The following is an 8,305-nucleotide window of genomic DNA, read 5'->3' as shown; positions in this document are numbered from 1 at the left end:
GCCTTCGTCAGAAGCGTCACATGATGTTTCCGTGACGTGTCTTATAGGCTGCTCAGGAGGGTTTGTCAGACAGCAGGGAAGCCGGCGCCCCCGCTTTCTGACACCTTCTCCAGGCCCACATCCCAGGTGTGAGATAAGGTGGATGCGCCGTCATACTCACAAATATGTATTTTTTTTTCCCCAACTGAAACTTAAAAACTTGAAATTACCATAAAATATCTGTAAAACAGTTGATTGTTTCAGCATTGTTAATCCATAATATCCCCATTCAATAAAGATTATGTTTATTTTTTTCAATTATATGATTAGATCAGGGGTGTCAAACTCATTTTACTGTAGGGGCCACATTTTTTTTCTTTGTTTTGGTGCAAAAAAAACAAATTAAATCATTATTTTTCTAGAGCTTTGGGTGTGGAACTGTTTTGTGGAGTTTAACCAAGTGTCAAAATGCTGCTGGACTGATTTAGAAAAAAAGAGAACAGATTAAAATCTACTGAATCCAGATTTAAATCCCTGTTCAGTTTGTTCCAGTTCACAGTTCATGTCCAACATCCTAAATTTGTTATTGATGTACATTCTGAGTGCCTGATTTAGTAAAGACCTGTCAAACTTCAATTCTTCTTTGTCTTTTTCTGGGATGTTTGGGTCAGACATACAGTTACATTAAGGCTTTTAGATTATGCTTTGCAACCACAAAAAAGCATCAAACTAAACTGTATCTGTATTGTAATGCTGCCTGTTTTTGGCACTTTTTAAAAAAATAAATACGATACTTAAGAGCAGGATGCACTACAGATCGGTGAAGAAAATGGGAGAAAAGCAGGTTAAACGGATAGACATATCTACAGACATTTACAGGACACGCAAGATCTAGTCTCCACCTTAACAAACTGGAAAACATAGGCTGGTGGAAAACAGAAGTGTAAAATCTTCATGGATCTCTCGTGCATTTCCTTTCTTTTTTAAAAACATTTTTTTAATATAGGGACACTCTCTTTACTGTGGTGGCTGTGTCCATCCTGCCTTTATATTCGAATTGTGTGCATCATCCAGTTTATATCAGGTTACTATCAAGTGATATGCATTTGACATACAAACCCAACAAAAGAAGCTTACAGCACCTGGCATTCCCAGGAAGTCTCCCATCCAAGTACTGACCAGGCCCAAACCATTTTAACATCCAAGGTCAGGTGAAATTAGATGTATTCAGGATGGTATGACTGTAAGTAACAGTAAAAAATACAAAAACACAATTTATACATTCACTAACACCCTCACAATGGCTACAATTTTTCTTTGACACATACGCTGATGTTGGATGAAGGTGAGTTTGAAGAAGAATTTAAAGGTAAAAACTTTCAACAAATACTTTCTAGTTAAATAAAGGCAAGGCAAATTTATTTATATAGCACAATTCATACACAGGGCAATTCACATGGCTTTACAAAAATGGAAAAGAGAGAAGTTAAAAACACACAATTACAATTAAAACTATTAAAAGTATAATCAAAACATAAATAATAATCAATTAAAAAGAGAAGAGTGAAGAAAGAATCCTTTCAGTTGTTATATGCACAGTTGAACAGAGCTGTTTTCAGTCTGGACTTAAAGGTGCGGGAGACTTTCGTCACCAATTTTTCATCAAATCTGTCAAACCTCAGTCATATCCTCAGTATCATGAATCTGTAAGTCTTTCTGTGATTACTCACCTGAATCTCTTCCCTCAAGGTGAACAATTTTGCAGTGCAATCCATCATAAGCAAATCATTTGTTTAGAAACGGAGCTGGTAGGTAACTCAGGCATCTTTGGAATGTTGTCGCGACATGCCTTGTGGGAAACGGAGGTTCACACAGCCACCTTGCAGCGGCAGTGCAACCATATGATATGATATGGATGAAACAAACAAAATACGGAAACGGCTGGAACACAGAGATGGCTGGAGAGAAGTGAAGCTCCAGCCATTTCCATGTCGTGTTTGTTGCAGCTGCTGCTGCCTGGCGGAGCTCCTCTTGCTCCACTCGCTTGCTCCGCCCGCTTGCTCCGCCCGCTTTCTCCACTTCCACATTTCAGCCATTTCTGCGTCATGTTTGTTTCATCCATATAATATCATATAGTTGTGCAGCAGCAGCATGAACCTCTGTTCCCACAATGCACATCATGACAAAATTCCAAAGATTCCCAAGTTACCTCCCGGCTCTGTTTGTAAGTACATGGTTTGTTTATGGTGGATGGCACTTCAGAATTTTTCACCGTGAGGAAAGAGATTCAGGTGAGTAATCACAAGAAAGACTTACGGATTGGTGAGACCTGGGCTATGACTGAGGTTTTCAGATCTGATGAAGGTCTCCCACAGCTTTAAACACTGTAGAGGCCTGTCTCACATCATCAGGAAGACTGTTCCAGACTTTAGCTGCATAGAACTGACAGAAAGCTTCACCGTCTTTAGTCCTGACTCTGGGCACCAGCAAAAGACCAGTCCCTGAGGTTCTCAGGGTCCGAGATGGTCCATATGGGACCAACATGTCACAGGTGTACGTTGGTGCAAGACCATGGACAGACTTATACACGAGCAGAGCTGTTTTAAAGTCTATTCTCTGAGTGACAGGAAGCCAGTGCAGAGACCTGAGCACAGGACTAATATGGTCGTCCTTCCTGGTTGTAGTCAGGACTTGAGCAGCAGTGTTCTGGATGTACTGCAGCTGTCTGAGAGCTGGTTTAGAGAGTCCAGTGAGAAGGCCGTTACAGTAGTCTAACCTGCTGGAGATAAATGCATGGATAAGTCTGTCTAAGTCTGGTTTAGACAGTAAACCTTTGATTCTGGCAATGTTTTTGAGATGGTAAAAGGCTGATGATGTAATTGATTTAATGTGGCTGTTAAAGTTTAGATCTGAGTCCATTATTACCCCTAGATTTCTAACCTGATTTTTAGCTTTTAAAGTAAAAGATTCCAGATGACTCATGACACTTTCTCTGGCAGCATATGTTTAAAGACCGACGAACCATCCAAAATCTAAAACCTTGAATTTCTCTTCATTTTCTGCTGGTGCCAATGCAGGCGTAAGTGATACATGTAAATGAAGTCAGTTTGTTGTTGAATGTATAAAGCAGGGGTCTCAAACTCAGATCCTCGAGGGCTGGTATCCTGCATGTTTTAGTTGTTTCCCTCCTCCAGCACACCTGACGGTCGTTATCAGGCTTCTGCAGAGCTTGATGGTAGGCTTATCATTTGAATCAGGTGTGTTGGAAGAGGGATACATCTAAAACATGCAGGATAGTGGCCCTCGAGGACCGGAGTTTGAGACCCCTGGTATAAAGGGTGTTTTTGTGTGGTTAGTTGACACTTACGGTCATACCACCCTGAATATACCCAATCTCATTTGATCTTGGAAGTCAAACAGGGTTGGGCCTGGTTAGTACTTCAATGGGAGACTTCCTGGGAATACCAGGAGCTGTAAGCTTCTTTTTCAGGGTTTGTATGTCAAATGCATTTTATTTGATAGTAACCTGATATAAACTGGATGATGCACACAATTCAAATATAAAGGCAGGGCGGACACAGCCACCACAGTAACAAGAATGTCCCTATATTAAAAAAAGTTACTCAAAAAGAAAGGAAATGCACGATAGATCCATGAAGAAAACGGGAGAAAAGCAGCTTAGACATAAAGACATATCTGCAGACACTTACAGGACATGCAAGATCTATTCTCCACCTTAACAAACTGGAAAACATAGGCTGGTGGTAAACAGAAGTGTAAAACCTTAAATACTTTCTAGTTTAATAAAGCAGCATTTTTTTTACCACTACTGTTTTTTGACTGTTTTTGGCTGGAAAGGGGGCAAACGGCTGAAGCGACCACAGCACCACCCTCTCCTTCTCGTGTCTTTCCTTTCCATGCATCCAGACTTTTGGTCCCTGTCTCCATGGCACTCTCTGAGTTTTGGAGGGAATAAATGTATCTGTTTCTCCTGTTGATGGGTGAAGCAGCAGCACCCTGTGCTGGGCACACAGAAGAGGGTAAAAGCTTTACAGCACCTGGTATTCCCCGGCAGTCTCCCTTCCAAGTTCTGACCAGGCCTGAACCTGGTTTGCATTCAAGCTCAGATGGGTTCAAGGTGGTGTGGCTATAAGTGAGAGAGTCTGTCATATGCACCCTTTTTATAGATTCTAAATTATAGTCCACCCTTAAATCCTTCAGACCCAGAAACCACAGAGTTGACTATTGAGCCATCTAGTTTTATGGATTGCTTTTCTCCCGTAGAGATCAGTCAGCTAACTTTGATAGTCTCTCCATCTAAATCGTCCACCTGTCTCTTAGACCCAGTTCCAACAAAGCTCATCAGGTAAAGCAGTCCTCCCTCTCTTACGGCCATACTACCCTGAACACATCTGATCTTGGCAACAAACCAGGGTTGGGCCTGGTCAGTACTTGGACGGGAGACCACCTGGGAATACCAGGTGCTGTAAGCGTTTACCCTCTTCTGTGTGCCTAGCACAGGGCGCTGCTGCTTCACCCATTAACGGGAGAAAAAGATACATTTATTCCCTCCAAAACTCGGAGAGTGCCATGGAGACAGAGACCAACAGTCTGGATGTGTGGAAAGGAAAAACACGAGAAGGAGAGGGTGGTGCTGTTGTCGCTTCAGCTGTTTGCCCCCTTTCCAGCCAAAAAAAGTCCAGTTTGTTAAGATGGAGACTAGATCTTGCGTGTCCTGTAAATGTCTGTAGACATGTCTATCCATTTAACCTGCTTTTCTCCCATTTTCTTCACAAATCTATCATTCATTGTGCTCTTAAGTATCATATTTATTTTTTAAAAAGTGCTAAAAACAGGCAGCATTATGATAAAGATACGGTTTAGTTTGATGCTTTTTTGCGGTTGCAAAGCATAATCTAAACACCTTAATGTAACTGTAAGTGCTGTCGACACGTCTGACCCAAACATCCCAGAAAAAGACAAAGAAGAATTGAAGTTTGACAGGTCTTTACTAAATCGGGCACTCAGAATGTACATCAATAAGAGATTTAGGATGTTGGGCATGAACTGTGAACTGGAACAAACTGAACAAGGATTTAAATTTGGGTTCAGTAGTTTTTAATCTGGGCTCTTTTTTTCTAAATCAGTCCAGCTGTGTTTTGACACCTGGTTGAACTCCATAAAGCAGTTGCACACCCAAAACTCTAAAAAAAAAAAAAAAAAAAAGATTTAATTTTAATTTTTTTTGCACCAAAACAAAGAAAAAAATGTGGCCCCTAAAGTAAAATGAGTTTGACATCCCTGATCTAATCATATAATTGAAAAAAATAAACATAATCTTTATTGAATGGGGATATAATGTATTAACAACAATGAAACGATTTCATTTCATTTGTTTGTTTATTACGAGCATTTACAGAATACATGCAAATTCAAAATTCCAAACAAATCATTCATCTATACTCAAAAAGGTGTGGGAAGAAGAAGAACTTATTTAATCCCACCCCCATTCTCATCATCAAATAACTGAACATAATAACATTTTAAATACTCACTCCTGTCCTTTGACTTCAAGCCAGAACAATGAACACAATAGGCCTGTACCAAATTAGAATGAACTCATTTGACAGTATTTACATTGCATAACCAAAATGTATGTAAAAAATAGAAACAAAGTACATTCCTGGTGGTGTTACCACAGGTAACAGTTAACCGTCAACTTACATGATAATAATTACAGACCAACAATGGTAAAAACAAAAAACTGCAATACCACAAGTGGTAAAGAACAGCAATAATTACAGACCAACAAAACCAAAAAACTACAATAGCACTAATGGTAAAGGCAGCACATCCCAGCAATGGTCAGAACAACAGCAGAAGGTAATGAACGACACAGACCAACTAGATGAGGAACAACAAGCACACATGAACATTTAAGACAGAGTATTTATGGAACAGCAGTTTTCAGACCCTCCATCTTTATACTGGGACCAGACCATATTTTTGTAGAACAGTTTAAATTGGCGCATATTTTGCCGTTGCTTGTGTTGGATGTCCAGACTGTTTCAAAGTTTCACTCCACGTACAGACAAACAAAAATGTTATGAGTGGTTCGAAATTTGGGTGATGCGAAATCTCCAAAACATCTCAAACTGTGAGTACTCTCCCAAATTGTGAATTTTTTGTATATTACTTGGTAGTAATTTGTTGAATGCTTTAAATAAGATTATTGCTGTATAATATTTTACAAGATCATGGATTTTTAAAAGTTTTGACTGAATAAAGAGAAAATGAGTGTGTTCTAGAAGTCCAACCTTATGTCTGATCCGTACAGCTCGTTTCTGTAATATGACTAATGGATTAATGGTGCACTGGTAACCATTTCCCCACACCTCAATACAATATGTGAAGTATGGGAGGACCAAGGAACAGTATGAAGTATGGAGTGCATTTTCATCAAGGTATGTTTTCACTTTATTTATGATTGAAAGGCTTTTGAGAGATTTTTGTTTTTATGTGTCTGACGTGGGCTTTCCATGATAATTTACTGTCTATTTTAACTCCTAAAAATTTGTTTTCATTCATATTTTCAATTTGAATTCCGTCAATCATTATCTGTAGTTCTGAGCTGGTTTTAGAGTTTCCAAACATCATTGCCTTAGTCTTAGTCTTATTTAAATTTAACAATTTATTATTATCCATCCAGTTTTTCAGTTTACTTAATTCCTCATTTACTGTGGTTACAAGTTCATTATGATTATCACCACTGAAGAATATGTTAGTATCGTCTGCAAAGACTATGAGTTTAAGCAATTCAGATACATTAAATGTCATTAATATAAACATTGAATAGTATGGGTCCCAGAACAGACCCTTGGGGGACACCACGAGAAATGACAACATATCCTGATGAGTATTGTCCCATTTTTACACACTGCACCCTTTCTGTTAGGCAGCTTCTAAGCCACTCCCCAGCAACCCCCCGATACCATATAATTGAAGTTCATTGAGTAGGATTGAATGATTGTGTCAAATGCTTTTTTGAGATCAATAAAACTTCCAATTGTATGTTTTTTTTTTTATCCAGTGCATTAGTGATTTCTTCTATTGCATCAGTTATTGCCATTGCGGTGGTAGTTTTTGTTCTAAAACCGTATTGACCCGGATTTATTATAAAATGTTTGTCAAGAAACTTTTCTAGTCGAGAATTAAATAGTTTTTCTAAGATTTTGGAAAATTGTTGCAGTAGAGATATTGGTTTGTAATTTGTGTAGCTGTGTTTACTCTCATTTTTGTGTACTGGAATGACCTTTACTATTTTCATTTTATTTGGGAAACAACCAGATTGGAATGATAAATCACAAATACGGGTTAGAGGTTTGGCAGTGCTATTTATGAATTTTTTTTTTTTTTTTAATGAACTGTTTTACAGACATTTTATGGTAATTTCAAGTTTTTAAGTTTCAGTTGGGGAAAAAAAAAATACATATTTGTGAGTATGACAGTGCATCCACCTTATCTCACACCTGGGATGTGGTCCTGGAGAAGGTGTCAGAAAGCGGGGGCGCCGGCTTCCCTGCTGTCTGACAAACCCTCCTGAGCAGCCTATAAGACACGTCACGGAAACATCATGTGACGCTTCTGACGAAGGCCACAGGAAGTAGCTGAAACTAGTCAAGCAGGGGAACTTGCTCCTGTCTGTTAAATGAATTATTTTCACATTTATACTTCGAAGACAGAATGAACATTTACCAGAGCATGTTAAGAAATTTTTGTTATGGAGTGAACTGTTACATTTTTATGAATATTTAAAATATATCATACATTCAGAACGCTCACCACCAAGGTTATTATCGTTAACGAAAACGAACGAAATGACGAAAACTAAAATTGAAAAAACATTTTCGTTAACTGAAATTAATAAAAACTCTAATTAAAAGAAAAAAACGATAACTAACTGAAACTGTATCGTGAGCTTACAAAACTAACTAAAACGTATAAAAATTATGGATACAATTCCCTTCGTTTTCGTCTTTGTCAATGTCGGATTGATATGAAATTAATTTATTTCACTTCAGCAGTTTGAGCTGGTGACACCATACGACACTTCACAGTCTGTCATGTCTGGTCACTGGTGGTTTCCAGTGGTCTTCTGGTCCACACTCTACCTGGAACATACAGACTAAAGCTGGGACAAAGCAGCACAGTCCTGTCTGGGGTTTACTGGAGTGATGCATGGGTCGGGTTTTTTTTTGTTTTTTTTTTGGCGTACCGTGTGTGTGCGCGTGAGTGACAGAGACAGAGCAGAGCTAAAGGACAGTCA

The 8,305-nt window shown here is 38.8% G+C and overlaps 1 protein-coding gene, 1 non-coding gene and 1 pseudogene across 2 annotated transcripts in view; 2 read left to right on the top strand and 1 right to left on the bottom strand.

The window, feature by feature from the left end:
* LOC115435843 (zinc finger protein 208-like) overlaps positions 1-8,305 on the top strand; it is a 99,984-nt gene that overhangs the window by 12,853 nt on the left and 78,826 nt on the right. The window lies entirely within an intron of this gene.
* LOC115436488 (uncharacterized) lies at positions 1,110-1,228 on the bottom strand (annotated as a pseudogene).
* LOC115436468 (5S ribosomal RNA) lies at positions 3,341-3,459 on the top strand. Its single transcript, XR_003937822.1, has one exon. It is a non-coding gene; the product is annotated as a 5S ribosomal RNA (ribosomal RNA).

This window comes from Sphaeramia orbicularis, chromosome 16, assembly GCF_902148855.1.
Source record: "Sphaeramia orbicularis chromosome 16, fSphaOr1.1, whole genome shotgun sequence".
NCBI classification, from domain to species: domain Eukaryota; kingdom Metazoa; phylum Chordata; class Actinopteri; order Kurtiformes; family Apogonidae; genus Sphaeramia; species Sphaeramia orbicularis.
The sequence above is the reverse complement of the archived record's forward strand: the minus strand, read 5'-3'. Positions and strand labels throughout refer to the sequence as shown.